The following is a 22,503-nucleotide window of genomic DNA, read 5'->3' as shown; positions in this document are numbered from 1 at the left end:
GTCAACACTTCAATGGTAGCGGGTGATAAATGGATTACAAAGCAAGATTTCCCGCGTCTAGTAATGGTGGTTAGGGTAAACTGACACGATATTCTCAAGGAATAATTAATTTATACTAGAAACAAATTATAACGTCATAAGTCGAAGGTGGTAGAACCCTTTGTGGTTCGACTCCGGCGGCACCGCCACACCTATTTCTGTTAACAGCAGTGTTGGGCACAGCTGTGATCCGGTTTGAAGGGTGCGGTAAGGAAGACATACTTTTCCGAGGCGTTCCAGCTTAGTCCTCAGAGGTAGCGGCGCATCTGTGGCCGACCTCAGGTAGAAATATCTAATCCTACTTGGGGTCAATTACAGATGTCCATGGGCGTATACCTTTGACACTATGGGATTACAAATGTCCAGAACTTTTGACACTATAGTGTTCATTCAAACTTGACGACGTTCATCTGATTATGGCTCTAGTTGTGTTTAGCTACTTATTAACGCTTACCTATTAATTAATTTATATTAGAAACAAATCATAACGTCATGGTACAACGACATCTATCAAGCACACCGGTAAACTGAAATTCTACACTCCGCATGTACAGTCAGCTCCAAAAGTAGATGAACAGATTAAGGTTACAAAAATAACCATACATCCGTTCACATAACGTTCATAAGTAGCTAAACACAACTAGCACCATAATCAGATGAACGTCGTCAAGTTTCAAAAGTAGATGAACACTGTAGTATCAAAAGTATCTGGGTGTTTCTGTATTAATATTTGTGTGTGTTCTTGGCACTCTCGCATAGATTAGTAAAGATACTTCGCCGCCTTGAAATTGAATAAAGCCACAAACGGCTTATTAATAAGTTCTTTTTTTGAATTCTTGACAAATAAAAACATTTTTAGAGAAAATTTACGAATAAATAACTAATACTGCGTAATTAACATAATAAATAAATTATTATTTCAAATATTTTAGGGAAATTTTAGCACGGAGACGTGGTAAAACTTTTTTACGCAACTATTTCAATTCTCAAAACTGGTTACATTTTCTTGTTAGGAGTGAGTAATCTTTACTAATCTATGCACGACGCACGCAAGGACTCCTATTATTTAGGTTGTAAGCGTAGAAAGCGTTTTTTTAACTTATTCTCAGTAATCCTAACTACTTTTTCTACAAATATATGTGACGTCCAGACACACGAAACTTACATTCTTACTAGCTGACCCGCCAAACATTGTGTTGCCATATGAATAAAATGTCATATAATGTTAAGGGCGACCAACCCTTATCACTTAGGTGTATGAAAAATAGATAGTAGCCGATTCTCAGACCTACTGAATATGCATATAAAATTTAGTAAAAATCGGTAAAGCCGTTTCAGAGGAGTACGGTAACTAACATTGTGACACGAGATTTTTTTTATAATATAGGAGTAGCAGACGAGCATGCAACCCACCTAATGGTGAGTGGCTACTGTGGCCCCTGGACATCTGTAATCTACCCCAGATATGATTAGATATTCCTACCTGAGGTCGGCCACAGATGCGCCGCTACCCCTGAGGACTAAGCTGGAACGCCTCGGAAAAATGTCTGCCTTACCACACCGTTCAAAACGGAACACAGCAGCGCCTAACACTGCTGTTAGGCGCTGCTGTGTTCCGTATTAGGTAGAAATAGGTGTGGCGGTGCCGCTGGAGTCGAACCACAAAAGATTCTACCACCTTCGAATTTAGTTCTAAAGTCGAACAAAGCCGCGGCCAAAGCTAGTCTTATCGCCATGTTTACGTTACGCCGTTACCGTTGTAACATCGTAACATTCGTTTTACGACGGCCACAATCGATTTGTCTAGCCCGTTCGCGCTGACCAAACTTGCCCTAAAAACGTTTTCAGTCTGGATTTATTCTACACTAGTTTTTGCCCACGGCTTCGCCCCCTTTTAAAAGAAAATAATATAACATACTAACATTCATAAAACTGTAAATTCGTACCTTCAACTTTGCTAAAGTTCATCACTTGATCAAATGCATAGTTTACGATTCAATCCTTACTAATATCGATTAAAATAATCGATGCTTTGAGTCCAAAAGTTCGATCCTCCGATTAATCGATCTTAGATCGCCATCCCTAGTTCCCGTGAGATTTCGGGGATAAAAACTATCCTATGTCCTTAATTTCTCGGGTCTCAGACTATCTTTGTACAAAATTTCATTAAAATCGATTCGGTGGTTTAGGCGTGAAGAAGAGACAACCAGAAAGACAGACAGACAGAGAGAGTTACTTTCGGATTTATAATATTATAGTAAGGATTTATTCTCGACGTGTTTTACGATTATATAATCTAGAAATAGGAAAAGAGGATGCAGGCTGACTGTCCCACTGATGGAAAGCCACTCCCGCCCATGGAGCTCTATAATTAACCCCAGATAACATCTGATCATATTACGTCAGCCACTGATGCGTTGCCATCCCTGAGAACTCATTAATAACCCATTACTGTCCCACTCATGGGCACGGGTCTTCTCTCATAATAAGGATTAGGCCATAGTCCACCGCGCTAGCCAAGTGCGTATGGGTAGACTTTACATACCTTTAAGATTTTATTTTTGTATAAATATCTCAGGTATGCAGGTTTCCTCACAATGTTTTCCTTCACAGTTTAGCAAGTGATAATTAATTTCTAATACGCACATAACTTTGAAAAATCAGAGGTGCGTGCCTGGGATTTGAACCTCGGACCCCTCGATCGAAAGGCCGAGTTTCTTAACCACTAAGCTATCACTGCTAATCCCTGAAAACTAAGGACATTTCGAATAATGTCTCCCTTATCACACTCATCAAATCGGAACACAGCAGCACTTAAAAGTGCAGTTATTAAGCAGAGAAAGGTGTGGCGGTAGTGACCCCGGTATCGAATTATAAAGGGTCCTAAAAGTCTACCTTTACGAGTTTTAACTTATTACGTCATCAACATTTTTGTACCACTGCTGGGCACGAATCCTCTCAACGACGCCCTAAAGATACTAGAGATGTGCCGAGTCAGTACTCGAGTACTTACATAAACTCGCATACTCGAGTACCAATAAATGATACTCGAGTACCAGTGATACTCGAATACTGACGGTACTCGCACACTGACTCCATTCTTATGTACCTTATATAGGCAAACGAATGAATACAGCAGGAATTGTGCAAGTAACAACTTGTTTAATTTTGTTGCCATCCCAATGTCATGCCATCCCAATGTCATTAATGTCTTAAACTAACTTTTTAGTAAGGAAATTACGACCACGTGACCGTTAAAGCTTGCAGCTTCAAAGCATTCGGAAGAAACCATAATCGATTAATTTTCAAATAATCGAAACTTAGAATTAGCAATTACTAATTATTTATCCCTTTTTTATTATAACAACAATAAAATAATAAAAACTTTGTTGCTTAGTGAATGATAAAACGAAAAAAAATACAGTTTACGACCGATGCTTTAATTAATCTTCTGAAAACGATTAAATTTTTAAATTACACTAGAATTTATTTTCTTTTCTCCTTTTTATTGAATATTTAGACGATTTAGAAAAATATAGAATAAATATTCTGTTTACAAAATATTAAGTAATTTATACAATACGATGTGTGGTTGTAATCGATTTGTCGGAAAAATTAGTTTCTTTGGTTATCGATTTGTATGTCACATGCTTAGAGCCTAGCGATGGCATGTGTCAAAATGGGCCTATTAAATTGTGACGACTATAGTGAGCCCTTTTTTTGCTCATCATGCTATTGGAGTGTGTTACAAAGTACTCGAATACTTCATGCTAACTCGAGTACATGTGAATACTCTGGACTCGAGTACTGACTCGATTCTTTTTTATATGAGTACTAGTATTCGAATATCAAAAATGGCCGACTCGGCACATCATTAAAGATACACATAGATAGATCACAGGTTGTTTACATTATGGCGTTATGTTTTTAACACAAACTTAATCTTGTGGGAGGAACTTGAAGGATGCTCAAGGCCACACTTATTTTTATACTTCATTAATATAAAATACAGACACTCTTCTGCCTCTTAAACTTCAAGCAGTTTTAAAAAAGGCCAACGGACTGACAGACAAACAGCATTACAAGGGTTCTGTTTTTTATTTAAATGCGTAATCATCGATAAGTATTGATATCGCACCGCCTTGTAATTGAAGGAAGCCATTAAATGGCTGAGTATGTGTCAGCCTATGTGTTACGTCTCCGACTGGTGTAATTTACGCGGAACAATACTGATATGGGCAGTTAAGTGGTGCAAAAATACGCAATCGAAGAAAAAGTGCGGAGAAATATCGTTTCATTCCTAAATGATTTCAAAACTACATTTTTTTAATATTTTTCAAACACGAAAATAGATGACAGTGACAATTTCAATTGTCAAAACTGGTCACATTTTCTTGTTATGAGTGAGTAATCTTTACTAATGTATGTGCGTAATGTAAATTTTACATTTTATATGGCCCCGTTCTCTGCACGACTTGACGGCTTTTAACATTTTTTTATACGGTGTCGTTTGGTTCGTCTTAATTGTGGGAGTGACATAGGCTATACATATTTTTAAGAATTGGGGTTTTCCTTTTTAAAATAATCCTTTAATTTATATTCCTTATTAAGGTTGTTCCTTTCATGGTGGTAGAATCCTGTATTTTGGCCTAATAACAGCAGTGTTAGGCGCTACTATGTTTCGTTTTGAAGGGTGTGGTGAGGGAGACATACTTTTCCGAGGCGTTTCAGCTTAGTCCTCAGGGGTAGCGACGCATCTATGGCCGACCCCAAGTAGGAATATCTAATCCTATCTGGGGTTGATTACAGATGTCCATGGGCGGCAGTAGCCACTTACCATCAGGTGGACTGCATGCTCGTCTGCTACTCCTATATTATTAAAAAAATAGTTCTCATTTAGTTTGCTTTAAGACTACGGTACCTACTAGAATTATTTCCTCGAGATTTTCCAATAAAAGAAATAGAAACATAATAGAAGTAAGAACAAGTAAGAGTATACATTATCGTCCATCATAACAGACCAGATCACGTAGGAATACATAAACTAAGTATAAATAAAAACGGTCTTATTCATAAAAAATGCTTATAGAAGGTTTTAAGCACTCATTAGTTAAAGTGTTCAATAAGCTTATAAAACGTTCTATAAAATTGCTTATTCATAAACGTTCCATAAACCTTCTATAACTAATGTGTCGCTAAAGTCAACTATAAATGAAAATGTTGCCATTATAGTAAAGTTCGGCGAACAAATTGACGAATATCCATAGATAAACATCATTAAATGACATTATTTCGTACTAAAAAATATTCTGTCTTGACATTCTTGTCAATGGGTTGTCGATAAAACCAAATCACATGTCAGTGTCATTGTATTTGTAAATACCGCGAATTTAAAAATATTTTATTTGTTAAAATGGGATGTGAAGCAAAAGTTGTTAAAAGATAAAGGAGTGAAAATTGGTTGAATATTAATGTTGATATAATTATATAAAGTTAAATTCAATTAAGTTTCGTTTTGTAAACATTCGCAATATCTTATGGAAGTAAACCCTGTATTTCAGAAGGTGTACCAGGACCTCTGCGATCTAATTTACGATCATTACGTACGAGATCAATTATAAAATTTACTGTCGATTTATTAAAGCGATAACGCTTCCTCTGTTCCTCTGTTGTCTAATGAAAACAGATCACTCTTTGGTGCAATGTTCTTCGAAGTGGACGGTTTTCTAGATTTTTAATAATCTAAGCTTTGTAAAATTTGCATTGTAATTTAAAATAGTGATATAATAATGTTATTTATCGGATATTAAAATAAATTATTAGTTTGTATACAAAATGGACATTGACATAATTTATTAAAAACGTATTGTCAAATTAGGTTAGTAATCACGAATCAGCTGTTGAGAGTCGGCCATCTTTGCCTTATAGCACTGTTATAGTAGGGTTCTGGCCTCTATAAGTTATAGAAGGTTTATAGAACGGTTTAGTGCCTAAAATGCGTTTATGAATAACACTTTTTGACAATCGTACTATAGCAACGTTATAAGTGTGCTATAACTTTTTATGAATAAGACCGTAAGAACATACAATAATTGGCCAAGTACGAATCGAGTACAAGGAGGGTTCCGCAGCGCGTCCCACCAAAAAGTTTTGCAAACTCTTTCGTGTGGCGAGTCAAATGAGTGAACTTTTTGTAGGCATCTGAAATATATTTTAACACGCTTTTATTAACTTGGGTTGTACGAGTATCTATGTATGTATGTTTTAAAGGTGGTAGAAACCTTTGTGTTTGTTCTACCTAATAACAGCTGCTGTGTTCCGGTTTGAAGGGTGTGGTAAGGGGGACAGACTTTTCCGAGCCGTTCCAGCTTATTCCTCAAGGGTAGCGGCGCATCTGTGGCCGACCTCAGGTAGGAATATCTAATCATATCTGGGGTTGATTACAGATGTCCACGGGCGGCAGTAGCCACTTACCATCAGGTGGATTGCATGCTCGTCTGCTACTCACGACATTCAAAAAGTGCTCTGTAAAGAACCTATTTTGAATAAAAAAATTGATTTGATTTGATTACTCCTATATTATAAAAAAATGTATGTATGTAACGGAATCTTTGAGCATAATCTTCACCAACTTCCACAATTCTGATTCATTTGAAATTTTGCACACGTATCAAGGACCGATGACAATGCAATAATTTGATAACAGTTTCTCATTATCCTTATTAGATTAATTAATTCCCCAATTTATGAGTTTATCACGGATTAAAAAATGAAAATTAAATTATAGTTTAAAATACTAAAAAAACACGTTTTTATTGTTAATCGAACTAAAAACTAGAAAAAAATTTTAGTGACAAAGTAGTTTAAGAGTAAAGAGTTAATTCAGAGTAAAATCCTCCTTCCTCATGACGTTTTACTTCACCTTTTAGCAAGTGATAATTAATTTCTAATACGCACATAAAAATCAGAGGTGCATGCCTGGAATTTGAACTTCGGACCCGTCGATCGAGGGGCCGAGTTTCTTAACCATTAGGCTATCACTGCCTCACCACTAGGCTAAGTTGAAGGAAATAAATGTCCCTTGCAAGTTGCCACAGCAAACGAGCTTACCATCAAGTAGTCTACTGAATGGTAAGTGGCTACTGCCGCCCATAGACATCAATTAATCCTAGATAAGATGAAATTCCTATCTGAGATTGGCCACAGATGCGTTACCGCTGAGGACTAAGCTGTAACGCCTTAGAAGTATGTCTCCCTTACCACACCCTCAAATCATAACACAGCAGCGCTTAATACTGTTATTAGAAATAGGTGTGGCGGTGGTGACGCTGGAGTCAAACACCTTGAAATACTACTACAATCACCTGCATAGTTATTTCAACCTCAATCTTTAAAAAAATGTACAGAATTAATAACTGGATACTATGACACCCAAACACGGTGTAATATTCTGTCTGCCTACCCAGACGCCTCGGCGCCGCACAAGGCTGTCTGACGACGTAAGGTTAAGGACTGTATTGACCAGGGAGATAACACTGATCCATACTCTAATTTGTACGCCTGTCCGTGTATATACTGTCTCTTTTTTTTGTATATATGTAAAGAAAAAGTTTATTTTAATTTATTCTTTTTCTCTATGAACTATTTTACTATTGTCTATTTATTTGTGACGTTTAATTCAATGTCACATAAATTTAAATATAAAAATGTTTTACTAGAATATAAAACGTTAAATGTCGTTTCTCTATTTACAGGTTTGTTTCTTTATTCATTTATATCATTTTAATTTTATTATTGTACATAGAATATAGATTAATAGAATAAAATCTCTATTTACAGAACAACAACATTAGTTTTTTTTCACAAGAAAGATCACGATTATAAAACGACGTTTAACGTTTTTTATTCCACTATTATATATATGTATAAGGTATTTTATAGTTAAGGTATTTTTGTATAGATTTTTAGGTATAACTAGCTGACCCGGCAAACGCTGTGTTGCCATATAAATAAAAATGTTTTAAGGGTGAACAATTATCACTTAGGGGTATGAAAAATAGATAGTAGCTGATTTTCAGAACTACTGAATATGCATATAAAATTTGGTGAAAATCGTTAAAGCCGTTTCGGAGGATTACGGTAACTAACATTGTGACACGAGAATTTTATAAGATTATTTTTGTTATTTAGTTAGAAATTTATTATCCTTGTTTTAATATAATAAAACAATGATATTTAGATACTTTTTATTTATAAAAATCTAGCCTAATATAAGACTAATAGTATTTCTATGCTAACTTAGCTTAATAATCATATTATATAATTACTTTTTCGACAGTCAACTTTTTTCGTATGAATAAAATATATTTTTTATTTTATTTATTTATTTAAGAACGGTTTCGTAAAACAACGTGTCGTCCAGTAAACCAGTAAAGAAATACAAATGCAAGTATCATCGTCCCACTACTGTCCCAGTGCTGGGCACGGGTCTCCGCCCAGAATGAGAAAGATTAGGCCATAGTCCACCGCGCTGGCCAAGTGCGAGTTCACATACCTTTGAGAACTTTTTTTTCAGGTATACAGGTTTTCTCACAATGTTTTAAATCCTCAAGTGATAATTAACTGCCAATACGCACATAACTTTGAAAAATCAGAGGTGCGTTGCCTGGGATTTGAACCTGGGACCCCTCGATCAAAAGGCCGAGTTCTTAACTTGGTATTTTGGCAAAGGGAGATTTCCCGCCGAGCTATGTGATCGTGCCCGGGGAGCGGCCGTGCTCCGACAGTCTCAGTTCGGAGCTTGTATATATGCAAGATGTTTAGAAAACTTCGATAGCGTGATTCAGCAGCCCCAGCTCTTGACGAGTAGCGGGAAATCGCTACAGTATGACAACTTCAGCTCCAACATCAATAATTAATTATATGTACTATGTAAAATTGTATATTATTTACTCTTTAAAAGATGTAAATTTGCACACGCATGGAGTTTCTTTCGCCGCTTCTTCTCCATAACGAAACACCTTCCGAAGCGGCGGTACTTTATAGTTTGTTGACTTTCAAAAAATATTCTATATTATATGAATCAATTTTGAGTGAGAGATTTGAATTTGAATTTGAATTAACCACTAAGCTATTCCGAGTACGGAACATTAGGGTTCCATACTAGAAAAAGCCGAAAAAACGAAACTGGTGCAGCGTAGATAAAATATATATAAATAACAATCTTTAATCTAGCGTGATTAAAGAAATAGCTGATTTCCCAACAGTACAAATTGTTAAGTTCCCGACAAACAAACCGCAATAAGGCTGTTTCTCGATTTTCCGATCGGAGCCGATATAACGGCGAGACCGGTTTATGGGCGGTTTACGATATTTTTATATATAGTGACCGCAGTTATGCTTGTAATAAAGCATCTACATGATGGTTCTAATATCGGTTATGACTCCGTGGTTGCAAGGCGTTACTGATTTCGAAAACGGGTAGAAACGAAGGTAGAACCCTTTGTGGTTCGACTCCGGCGGCACCACCGCCACACCTATTTCTACCTCACAACAGCAGTGTTAATCGCTGCTGTGTTTTGGTTTGTAGGGTGTGGTAAGACATACTTTTCCGAGGCATTCCAGTTCCAATATGTAATCCTATATGGGGTTGATTACAGATGTCCATGAGCGGCAGTAGCTACTTACCATCAGGTGGACTGCATACTCGTCTGCTACTCCTATATTATAAAAAAAAATAACAAAAAAATACAACCGACTTCTATGTCATTACAAAGTAAAAAATAATTCAAATAAATGTTGGTTTAGTACATATTTCTGAAGTCCCACTCTGATCCTCATCATGTTTAAATGGGACCAAGTTGTAGCAATTGTACACACAGGAAATTAAACGCATTAAAATAGGTTCATAAACGGCGAAGTTATGGCTGTTATATTTACATTGATGGATCCTAACCATATTTAAATGGGACCAACTTCCAGCTCGTCTCTATACAATAAAAAAATAATTATTAAAATCGGTTCACTAACGGCGGAGTAATTCGTGTACATACATAAAAAAAAGATACCGGCCGAATTGATAACAACCTCCTTTTTGAAGTCGGTTAAAAAGGAATCCTATTTGTAAGCCTCCGCTGTCTATCCGTCTCTGGGCTCTGTCTCTTGAACCGTAATAGATAGACACTTGAATTTTTTACAGTATTTACAACAAATATGTAAAATAAAAAGATTGCTTAACAAAAATCTTTTATTTTTCGACATTTTTGATACTAAGTTTATAATATAACTATGTATGTCCTAATAAAAATAAATTATATACTCGTTTATATAATAAAAAAACTTTTCATCATCATCATCGACCCATTACTGTCCCACTGCTGGGCAAGGGTCTCCTCTCAGAATGAGGATTAGGCTATAGTCCACCGCGCTGGCCAAGTACATATTGGTGTTCGCATATTATGTACCTTTAAAAAACCTTTGTTTTCTCAATTTCTCAGGTATACAGCTTTCCTCACGATGTTTTCCTTCACTGTTTAAGCAGGTTATAACTAATTACTTACTTACGCACATAACTTTGAAAAATCAGAGGTACCTGGGATTTGAACCTCGGACCCTCGATCCAGAGGTCCTGTTTCTTAACCAATAGGCTATCACTGCTGCTTACTATACTCGTTTATATAAATAAAAAAGTGTTTATTTTAAACATTATCCGTACAACCTAAGCTCTAGGGACCAGATTTAATGCAGAAATTATTTCGTCCAGCGACCTATTTAGATGTAATCTTACATTTATTCAGATCCACGCCAGATCTGCATACAACTGCAACTAGAACGAGGTTAATTGCCACTGGTCGTAACTGTTCGTTTTCTACACAAAACAAAATTTATCCACATTTTATATAATAAAATGTTATTAAAAGCTATTCTACCCTATGTATGTTTGTTTGAAGGTATGTTTGAAGGTAGAATACCCTCTGTGGTTCGACTCCGGCGGCACCACCGCCATACCTATTTCCATAATAACAACAGTGTTCGCGCTGCTGTTCTCTGTCTTTCGACACGGATTCCTAGTATGGAACTCTACATATCAGACAGCTGTGACGCGCAAGTCCATAGAAGACCATATTTCTTTTCGTACGCTACCAAAATGCCTTCCATATACGTGCCTACATCTTAATTAAACTAATTTCTACATCAGCTTCAGTAGTATAGGCCCTTCGATAATCTGTAAGTACCCTTTCGCTTTTATACTTATTGTAGCTTTTATATACTTTATGTAACACATTATGTCTATCTTTCCGAGCCTCTTCCAAGCCGAAACTATTAACCTCTTTACGTAGCAATCATTCATAGACGCTATAAAGAAAACCCACTTGGCCGGCAAAAAATCATTCGAAAATATATAAAGCAGCACTCAACAGTCGTAAGATAATGCCAAATCGGTCAAAGGAATGCTTTAAGTTTTGGGCAAAAATAAAACGATGCTATGTGGCGTCTCACGCACTACTATAATCTTGAAACGATGTCACGCGTGAGAAATAGTTTTGTTAAAAAAAAGTGCGTCATTGTTAAGTCGTCTCGTACTATTTCAAGGGGTACTTTTGTGAGGCATTCCAGCGTACTCCTGAAGGTAGCGGCGCATCTGTAACCGGTCTTATGTAGGAATGTAATTTTATCTGGGGTTGATTACAAGACCGTGGGCGGCAGAACCCTCTTACTTAGGTGGACTGCATGGTCATCTGCTACTCCTATATTATAAAGTCTCTTTCTTACCGTGTATTTCAAAACGATTAAGCGACTAAGAGACTTTTTCTTGTCACGCAGGTTCGTTCGTGTGGATCTCGCAAGAGTGCTACTTGCATCCTATTTTTTCATAAATATGTATCTTATCATGTGTGTCATATGCGTCGTGAAGAGACTGCATTGAGTTAGTTTACGGGTGCAGTTGAGACGCGTATATATTATTCCCGCGTGTCAGGAAAAAGGCCCTAAATCAAGATAAGTTTCTTCTTTCAGCGAAATTATTTAGTTATGAAACAGCCATAGCTGTTACGACAATGTCCACTGCTTGCGTTATTGACGGCTAGCGGTGAACTTTTAGAGGATATATGAACGTCTTATTAACTTATAATACGGTACAAAAGTGCCTACGCCTTAACATATTTTTTATTCAGTGACATCTATATATATAAAAGAAAGTCGTCTTAGTTACACTATTTATAACTCAAGAACTTCTGAACCGATTTCACTGAAAATTGGTGGAGAGGTAGTTTAGAAGGAGGAGACGGGCATATAATTTTATCGCGTTCGACCGCATTTCCGTGAATAAATAAGGGTTGAAAATTTGTATGAAAGTCCCCCAGTTTTGATGTAAACTCTATGAAAATTGGTATTTGGATTTTCGATAGAAAGTAGTAAATTTTACAATTTTTGGAAAATTAACACTTAAGTTGGTTAAATAGGGGTTGGAATTATTTTTAAATCCGTTAATTTGGAAGTGAAAATGACTGTTTTTGTATTTGTTTACGTATTTGCCCATACATTTTCAATCAACGTCCCTAGCGGACTGTATCAGAAGTGATTGGAAATACAGGTCTTCTTTATTTTAGAATTCAATATAACAGTAAAAAAATTAGGAATCCAAAATTCAGCATAAGTATGCCTATTCGGTGACAGAACCTAGAACTTTCAGAGTGTCGAACAAGTCCATTTAAAGTCTCCCAAATAGCAATATATTTACCAAATTCCTCAAGACAAGTCTATACATGACAAAAGTATAATTTCTTTTTAAATTATATTTCTAATTGTAATTATCAATTTAAATAATATGCTGACATTAAGATCAATTTTAATATATTTTTAAATTCCAAGACGATCATCGACCTTGTAGCTCACAACCGACCACGGTACTGGAATACTACCGAATTTCACAGATGCTTTGCTGTTTCGTAGGATTTAGTTGAAATAACTTATATCTTCCACACTATTATTCCCTTTTAACGCAGAAGTAGGTGTGGCGGTGGAACCAACGGAATTTAGGCTTGAAGAGTTCTTACACTTTTTAATCATTTTAACGCTAAAACACAGCTCAAATACATCTTATATAATCATTATTTGAATGTGGTAGAACCCTTTGTAATTCCCCCTCATAAAAGCAGGGGTCAGCGCTGTTGTATTCGTATTTGAAATTTAAGGAAGAGAGAGAGAATTTAATGTGTGTGGGTAAGGGAAACATAATTATAAAAGATATTCCAACGGCCGAACCGGTGACCCACCTGAGGTAGATTACAGATGTCCATGAGTAGCAAGACATTTACCATCAGGTTGACTGCATGCTCGTTTGCTTATTATGAAAAAAATATATAATTTTACTTTTACAATTAAATTTTAATTTTGTTCGTTTCTCGTTTATCTTTTCTGGTAAACCAAGTCCTTAACCCTGCGTAACATGTATAGTACGTACATTCTGAGAGCTTGCCAAAGGGGGTAGGGGGTGGGACACTATGAAGTTGAAATTGCATGCATCCGTAGGGTTGGGTATCCTTTTTATTTTTTTTTATTTTAGGTCCTTTGTCTTAGTTTTTACTTGTAACAATGAAAGATGACATACTCGTAATGTACCTATGTGTAACACTATAATAATATATCGCTTTTTAAACATAAATATTTAATATTTAATTGTCAGAATCCATTGAACATCAACAACATCGAACATCCAACAAAAAGTATTGACTTTTTGTCGGATGTTCTTGAGAAACTCTTATGCAATAATCTTCTGTATCTCAACTTGAGTTTAAACTTCTTTACTATTCCGATCGGTATTAAAGATACTATCTCCTACATTGTTTATAATATAACCACAACTTTATGATTTGATTGCGAAAACAACATACATATTGCAAGCCTGTTACACAAATATTACAAATATACATATTGTATAGCGTTTATCTTATCTGTGCGATGTATCAGTGCTACTCACTTGTTGCTTACGATAAAACACAGGAAGACACCTGTTCTATCTTTACATAATATCATTTATGAATACCCCAGAGCTATGAACGAAAACATACGTTATGTACAACAATAAAATATTTCGATTTTTAACCGACTTCAAAAAAGGAGGAGGTTGCTCAATTCGACCGTATATATATATATTTTTTTTTATGTATACCATAGGAGTAGCAGGCGAGCTTGCAAACCACCTGATGGTTAGTGGATACTGCCGCCCATGGACTTCCATAATCGACCCCAGATAAAATTTAATTCTCTGTAGACTAAGCTGAAATGTCTTATAAAAATATATCTTCCTTACCACACCCTTCAAAGTGACCACAGAGGGTTGTACTACTTATAAAAAGATGTAAATAGGACAAATCTAGAAAATCTCTTTACAGTTCTCTTAAACAATATTCCTGTTAATTAAAGCATAATAATCAGTGATTATTATACTGCAATAAAACAGCATTTTAAATGAACCCAACAGCACAAATTTAGAGAGTACGACAAAAACATCAGCTAACCCCGACAAAGCGAGCATATTCGACAAACTTAAAATACGCGTTCAACGCATATTTTACGTCAATAAATTCAGTCTTGAATTTATTTTACGACCGTAACGTCACCGACGCTGACCTCGGGGCGATAAAAAGTTTTTTTTCCGCAATAATTCTCCCCCGCGACAGCCCTGCAGTCGGAATCTGCAATGGCGTTGCATTATTGCAAATTTAATGGCCTCCTAAACAAACGGTTTGATGCCTGGTCGCGCTGTCTGTCGCCATTTTGTATCGGAGGGACTGCTGGGCCGCGATTGTCCGACAGTCCGGATTTAAAGATATTTCCTAAGGATTTGATTCTTAATTTGGTGGTTCGTTCCAGCCATTACTGTTACTGCGGGTTACGACTCTCGAGAGAGATTAGGCCGTAGTCCACCGTGCTGGTCAAGTGCGTATTCGTTGACTTCACATACATTTCAGAACTGACTATTTTTATAATATAGGAGTAGCAGACGAGCATGCAGTCCACCTGATGGTAAGTGGCTACTGCCGCCCAGGGACATCTGTAATCGACCCCAGATAGGATTAGATATTCCTACCTGAGGTCGGCCACAGATGCGCCGCTACCCCTGAGGACTAAGCTGGAACGCCTCGGAGAAGTCTGTCTCCCTTACCACACCGTTCAAGACGGAACACAGCAGCGTCTAACACTGCTGTTATTAGGTAGAAAAAGGTGTGACGGTGGTGCCGCCGGAGTCGAACCACAAAGGGTTCTACCACCTTCAATGCTTTTTTTAGCAAATTCCAAGATACATCATACATAGCGATGATATTAGTGTTTTGAAAGAAGAGTAATTGGAAGTTTAACGAATATGCCTAAATCAGTATATAATATATACCATACCTATCATGATTTTTTGTATAGTGTCTATTTTATCAAAGATTCTGCATTTATCGATTTTTCAACAGACGGTAATTGTCAGTTTCTTTTACCAAATTGTAAAATGTAGATATTTTTAATTTTCGAAATACACATGTTTCTTATAGAAATTTTTAAGAGATAATTTAATTTGCCCAATTCCAATCCCATTATACTACTACTACAATTATATTAGCTGATAACACTGGCCACGTACAAACTTAATAAACCATTTAACCTTTTTAAGAGACTTTTCATACATTATTTGTGTACACCGTAATCATTATTCTACTAACGCCCTGAACTGTCAGTTACGATGTCACTGTCATGATCGTCAATTAACAGTGTTAATAAACAAAAATTTCGGATAATAAAATAAAATTCGAAAACAGAAATTGACTTTATTTTAACTACCATCAGGTGGAGCCTACACGCGAGTCGTCAATATTTGAGATGTGCATGGTTACACAAATCAGTTACTCAAATATTTCATTTTGCAACACTAAACCTACCTCCTACCGGTGAACTGCATGTTAGTTTCTTTGTAAAATAGATATATTTCGCATGTTACCATCTACCCAATCAAAACAAGGTCAGGTTGACCTCTGGTAGACCTACTGCCAAACAAGATCCAATTTTCTGAGACACGTAATGAAGTTCTACTATGTACTATGTTAGATAAAACCTTTATGAAACACAAGTAAATTAAATATCCATTTTAATCTATTGTATAGTCCGCGTAAAACTGCTAGTCCGCTCTGAATATAGAAATGAATCGCGTCGCCATAGCAAATTGTATGGCTACATTTGCTCGCAACAACTTCAGAGCGGACTAGCAATTTGGCGCAAACTTTACAAGAAAACGTCATTATAATTATGGAACAGGGCAAACAAAAAAGGTCTGTAATCGATCTACCTATACAATGTTTAGCCTATGAGTTCGATTTGACAATTTGTGCTTATTAGCAATGTTCAAGTTTCAATCTTTAGTAACAACAACGGTTGTAAGTAGGTATACGTGTACTAACTTTTACCCGCGGCTTTGCTCGCGATCAGATGCGTGAAAATGTAGCAAATACACAAAAAAACTTACATTTTCATTTATAATATAAGTTAAGATCATAGTTAGATATATTTCAAGATGATAAATAGCTTATAATGTTAGGTTTATCCTACAAAAACTTTCGCTTCACACTTCACGATCTCGGGTAGATTTACATTTGATACATATTTCAGTTTGACTTACTACCAATTGGTAGCTCGTGGATAACACTTTTCCTCATTACCGATCTATATTTGAATATCTTTGGTAGAGGGTGTAACATAGAGACGGGTAATTGGGATGGTATTAGCGCGAAAACACCTATTGTGTAAAGGTTTTACTTTGTCGTTAATCGATTACTTTCCCACTACTGGGCACGAGTCGCCTCTCAGAGTGAGAGGATTTAGCCTAAGTCCACCGCTTTGGTCAAGTGCGAATTGGTGGAAATCACACATCTTTGAGACATGTGAAGTTGGCCTATATAATGGGTAAACATATCGGACTAAGTACTAAATCTTTTCATTATGAGAGACCCATACCCAGTGGGACGATAATTAATAAAAAAAAGTACATCACATTGTACTCGGTGCACAAATTTATCCACCGATCTTTAATAAAACGTGATTTTCGGCAAAATAATTTAGTTGCTAAACACTAAATAATTTAGTTGCACGCTTATAATATGTGTATAGCCTATTTGTCTTGTATTGTGTGTCTAAATTGGAGAGTGTAAGGATCGCTGCCAATGGTCTTCACCTTGAGAGGACGACAGACACGGGTTTTTTACCAAAATCTCATTTATACAGCTGTCAAATCCACCATAAATAAGAAAAAGAGGATCGTAAAACAAATTGGACGCGCTCACAACAGACATTGGGATCGTTGGGAAAATTAAATCAGTGAAAATTGCATCGCTGGCTAATGGAAGCCTTCGATTTTATTTCTTGAAAACATTCCACGTTTTTAGCGTTTGTAAATAAGTTAAAAATGTATAATGATTTTAGTTGTGTATAATTGACTGTTTTTTTGATTGATTGTATGTTTTTTAAAAAATATCCGATCGCTATAACTGTATTTTTAATATAATATAAGAGTAGCAGACGAGCATGCAGTCCACCTGATGGTAAGTGGCTACTGCCGCCCATGGACATCTGTAACCCCAGATAAGATTAGATTCCTACCTGAGATTAGCCACAGATGCGCTACTTATGAGGACTAAGGTAGAACACTTCGGAAAAGTATGTCTCCTTTACTACTCCCTTCAAACCAGAACAAAACAGCGCTTAACACTGCTGTTATGAGGCAGAAATGAACAGAATCGAACCACAAATTCGAACCATACTCTATCTTACGATATATAAAAAATACACGGGTTTATTACACGTGGTGAAGGAAAACATCGTGAGGAAACCTGCATACCTGAGAGATTTATAAAAAAAATCTCAAAAGTATGTGAAGTCTACCAATACGCACTTGGCCAGCGCGGTGGACTATGACCTAATCCTTCTCATTCTGAGAGGAGACCCGTGCCCAGCTGTGGGACAGTAATGGGTTGATGATGACACAGGTTTATAAACAGTTATTTATTGTAGGTATAGACGCCATGACGCTAAACCATAAACAGTAAACAAATAAAAATGCATCGCAAAACAAATCCTTCAAACAAATATCAGAAAACATTAAACGAAAATTATTAAGAAAAGAGAAAAATGACTGAATCGGAATCTAGATTTAGGTGTTTGTCTCATAGCTGGCATCAAGCGATTATATATTTTTATGTAGTAAATAGGTAGAGTGTATCCTTATCCTTACTAATCCTTACTAATATTTTAAATCCGAAAGTAACTCTGTCTGTCTATCTGTCTGTCTCTCTGTCTGTCTGTCTGGTTGTCTCTTCTTTACGCCTAAACCATTGAATCGATTTTAATGAAATTTTGTACAAAGATAGTCTGAGAGCCGAGAAAGGACAAAGGATAGTTTTTATCCCGGAAATCCCACGGGAACTAGGGATGGCGATCTAATCGATTAATCAGAGAGTCGGTTTTTTGGACCCAAAACATCGATTATTTTAATCGATATTAGTAAAGATTGAATCGTAAAATATGCATTTGATCAAGTGATGATCTTTCGCAACGTTGAAGGTACGAATTTTCAGTTTTATATATGTTAGTATGTTATATTATTTTTTTATGCCGCGGGCAAAAACTAGTTTCACAATACATTTACTTGACTATGACTGTTTTGATAAATAATAATTATTATTATTATCATTGAAGCTTTCTACATTTAAAATTGCAATTTAATGGAAAATTGTAATTGTAATTCAGAAATGTAAATGAGTCTTAGTTACTTTAAATAAATAATATAATTATTATTATTATAAATACTAAAAATGAAAAATAACTAAAAAAATTCTGGTACCATGTATAAGTTCGACTCTCACTTGGCTATTGCTATAGATATCTCAGTCGTATGTTTCTTTACGATGTTTTCCATCACTTTTTAAATTAATGCACACACATGCACTATTCACATATTGAAAACGTATGTGTAAATGTACGCATGTAAAAAAATGATTTTTTGCAGAGTTTAATCAAAAAATAACAAGATCGTGTATCAAATAACGTTAACATGCAATCCGAGTAAGTATTACAAAAATAAAAACATTAATACAAAATTATGGATAAAAGGGTGGATGTGTGGGACTTGAACCTAGGACCCGCTCAGTCAAAGGCAGATGAGACTATATAGTTATTAGTCGTCAACCTATTACTGTCCCACTGTTAGGGACAGGTCTCTCAAAATGAAAAAGATTAGGTCATAGTCAAGCGCTCTAGCCAATTGGTGTACTTCACATACCTTTGAGAACTATTTTTAAAATCTCTCAGGTATTTCCTCCGGATATTTACTCTCAGGATATTACTTCTCAGAGATAGCAACTAACTACTTAACTACTTAATATCAGATATTCATTTATTACTTTTTAACATATTTCATTTATTAGCAAACTTAAAAGACGCTGTTGTAGTGATGTGAACAACACGGAGATAACTTTTGAACACAATAAACATTTTGAAAAAAATAATACATTAGGACAGTTAACTACTGACGACTAAGGACGAATTAAAAGTGGGGGAAGAATTTACTTGAACGCGTCAGACATTCAGAGAGGATACAAAGTGACCTCTAACGAAGCTCCAATTCAAAAGACTGACGATTGGGATGCGACGCACGCACGGGGATTTTTTGAAAATGCAAAAAGTATCGCCATCTTGACACTCTCATGCTTGTCAGATTTTTATATACAACGTTCAGTTTGATATAGTGATCGTGGTGGTACTCGTACTTAATCTGACGTTTATTTGGTAGGATTTTCTTAAATAATAATAAAATAATAAAAATAACTCGAGTAAATAATTATTAAATATATAGAAAAATACACGTCTCAGCGCAGCTCTACATACTGAGCTTTTTTGATGATTTTTCATTTTTGTCACTTCGGCTTGACGAAATCGTCAGATTATTGGAAAATTTCAACATTTAACTAACCTACTTTTCTCTTAATCTGACGAACTTGGGTATGCATAAAAGCCCCTATATAGATAGCTCGTATATTGTGAAGATAATCTACAAGGTGTAAGGTATACCCCCCGCACCCCATACTAAGCTACCGCGCTCGAGTAGCTCCCAAAATCCCCTCTTGGGATCAATTTGTACTTCACCAACGGTAGTGTTAAGCGCTGCTATTTTGCTTTTAAGGATGTGATAAGGCAAACTTCTTTTCCACTATATTTCAACTTGACAACTCAAGATAGCAACGCTTCAATCGGTTCGACCTCAGATAGAACTCTTAATCTTATCTGGGGTTAATCACAGATGTCCATGGGCGACAGTTCCCAGTTACCATCAGGTATGAAATATATGAACGGAGTATGGAAACATTATTCTTTGCAATAAGATGTTTTGGGGCTTACATATGCTACAAACCATATAATCAATAGCCTACTGAAGTGGTCCAGTAACTTCGACTCCTCACGTTAAATGTCCAGGGTTCGAATCCCCGACGAAAAAAGTCGCTAAGTAACATACATGTGTGAGATTTCTTTAATTCTTCCACTAACAGTGAGACGACAGCCTTAAACGAAACTATCGGTCTGAAAGTCGTTATGGAGAAACAAAGTGTAATTTAGAAGGGGTTGACTTCTTAATCGCCCCTCCATTTATTTCCCACACATTTATTTGCCCTCCAATATCACCTTAGCGATTGCAAGTAATTTATCTTCGAAATTAATCGTTTGTTTAATATGAAAAAGCCATCCACTAGTTATATTGCGCTTACTGAAGTTAAATGAGATGGTCGATCCGGCTTGAAGGACCAAGAATAAATTTATGCGTTGCACAACTCTGCTTATTTTCGATACTAACGACTTTAAACACAAATAGGTTTGGTTCGACGTTACGTAATGCGGTTTGCGGTAGGAGATGAATAGTAGGAAGATTTCGAAAAGTATAGTTATGGTTGACTGGGGAGGTACTACCGTCACACCTATTTCTTGTGTGAAGTGGTTTTGCATTTCGGTGGTAGAGTGATATAGACGACTGGTAAGGTGTTAGAGTATATCTATAGGTAGTAGAGTGATGTCGACTGATATAACCTGTCTTAATCCTAAGGAGTGGCGTCTGTGGTCAGCTTTAGGTAGAACCTGTCTTATATGAAGATGGTCAAAGATTAATATGCAGCATTGATAGCATACGATCAGGTGGACCGAAAAAACAGTAGAAATCATCAAGTAAAAATTTGCATTATGGTTCCTTCATGTGATTTATCTCTGTGTCCTTTTTTTAAACGAGAGTGTATATGTAGGAGTATTGCGATTCAAACAGCCAAGCATCATGCGCGACCGCTTGTATAATCTTTACTAAACGTGTGGACATTTCACGAAAAAAAAATATTTTGTTTTAAATCATACATTACATAATATTGTCATATTTGCAATTTTGTATAATAATTAAGATTAAATAGTTTCATCCTATGGGATCCCAACCTCAGAACTTTTCATGTCATTGTTTTTCTAAACCTTAAAAGAACTAAAAAATTGATCACGGCTTTTTGTTGGGCGTATTCTTGTAACAATTCTCTGAATCATGTTTGCCATTATGAACTAAATGTCTTTGAGATAAGATAAGAAATAGATTCGAACCCCCCGAGGGTGCATAATTTGATGAATGGTGTAAGTTTCCTGTTAACCTTACAACTTTTGATCAACATTTTAAATGGGTTCAAAGGAGTTAAGTACAGTCGACATAAAATAACTGAAAGTGGTAGAACCTTTTGTGGTTCTACTCCGGCGGCACCACTGTCACACCTATTTCTGCCTTTTAACAGCAGTGTTAAGCGCTGCTGTGTTCTGGTTTGAAGGGTGAGGAGACAGACTTTTCCGAGGCGTTCCAGCTTAGTTCTCAGGGGTAGCGGCGCACCTGTGGCCGACCTCCGGTAGGAATATCTACTCCTATTTGATTACAGATGTCCATGGGAGGCAGTAGCCACTTACCATCAGGTGGACTGCATGCTCGTCTACTACTCCTATATTATATTAAAAAACCTGGCCAAGTGCGAATCGAATGCGCACACCGGGGGTTCCGTACCACCATTTTTTTAGTATTTGTTGTCATTGCAGCCATAGAAATAAATGCATTGTGAATATGAATGTATACAATTGAATTTGAAAGTGAATTGTATACAAATAAGCAATATTTAAAAAAAATCAAATCAATTCATTAATTACTTTTAGTATTGTGCGATGACAAACATACATATGATTTTTATCTTACAAATAGCTAAACAATATAATTAGTGCAGGGCTGACCACTGACCACAAAACAACGATAAAACAATCGAGTTAACGTTCGGAAGTTACTGTTGTTATCCCATAATGCAACGTGTTATTTCATGATGCGGCAGTAAACTGCAAAATAAGCGTGCAGTCCCTCTTTTTACGATACATGCAGTC

General features: G+C 36.2%; 1 protein-coding gene across 1 annotated transcript in view; it reads right to left on the bottom strand.

The window, feature by feature from the left end:
- The window catches only part of LOC140754902 (uncharacterized), a 44,160-nt gene that overhangs the window by 14,750 nt on the left and 6,907 nt on the right, over window positions 1–22,503 (bottom strand). The window lies entirely within an intron of this gene.

Source organism: Epargyreus clarus, unplaced genomic scaffold (genome assembly GCF_041222505.1).
Source record: "Epargyreus clarus isolate Ecla_fem2 unplaced genomic scaffold, WU_Ecla_fem_2.2 ptg000031l, whole genome shotgun sequence".
NCBI classification, from domain to species: Eukaryota; Metazoa; Arthropoda; class Insecta; order Lepidoptera; family Hesperiidae; genus Epargyreus; species Epargyreus clarus.
The sequence above is the reverse complement of the archived record's forward strand: the minus strand, read 5'-3'. Positions and strand labels throughout refer to the sequence as shown.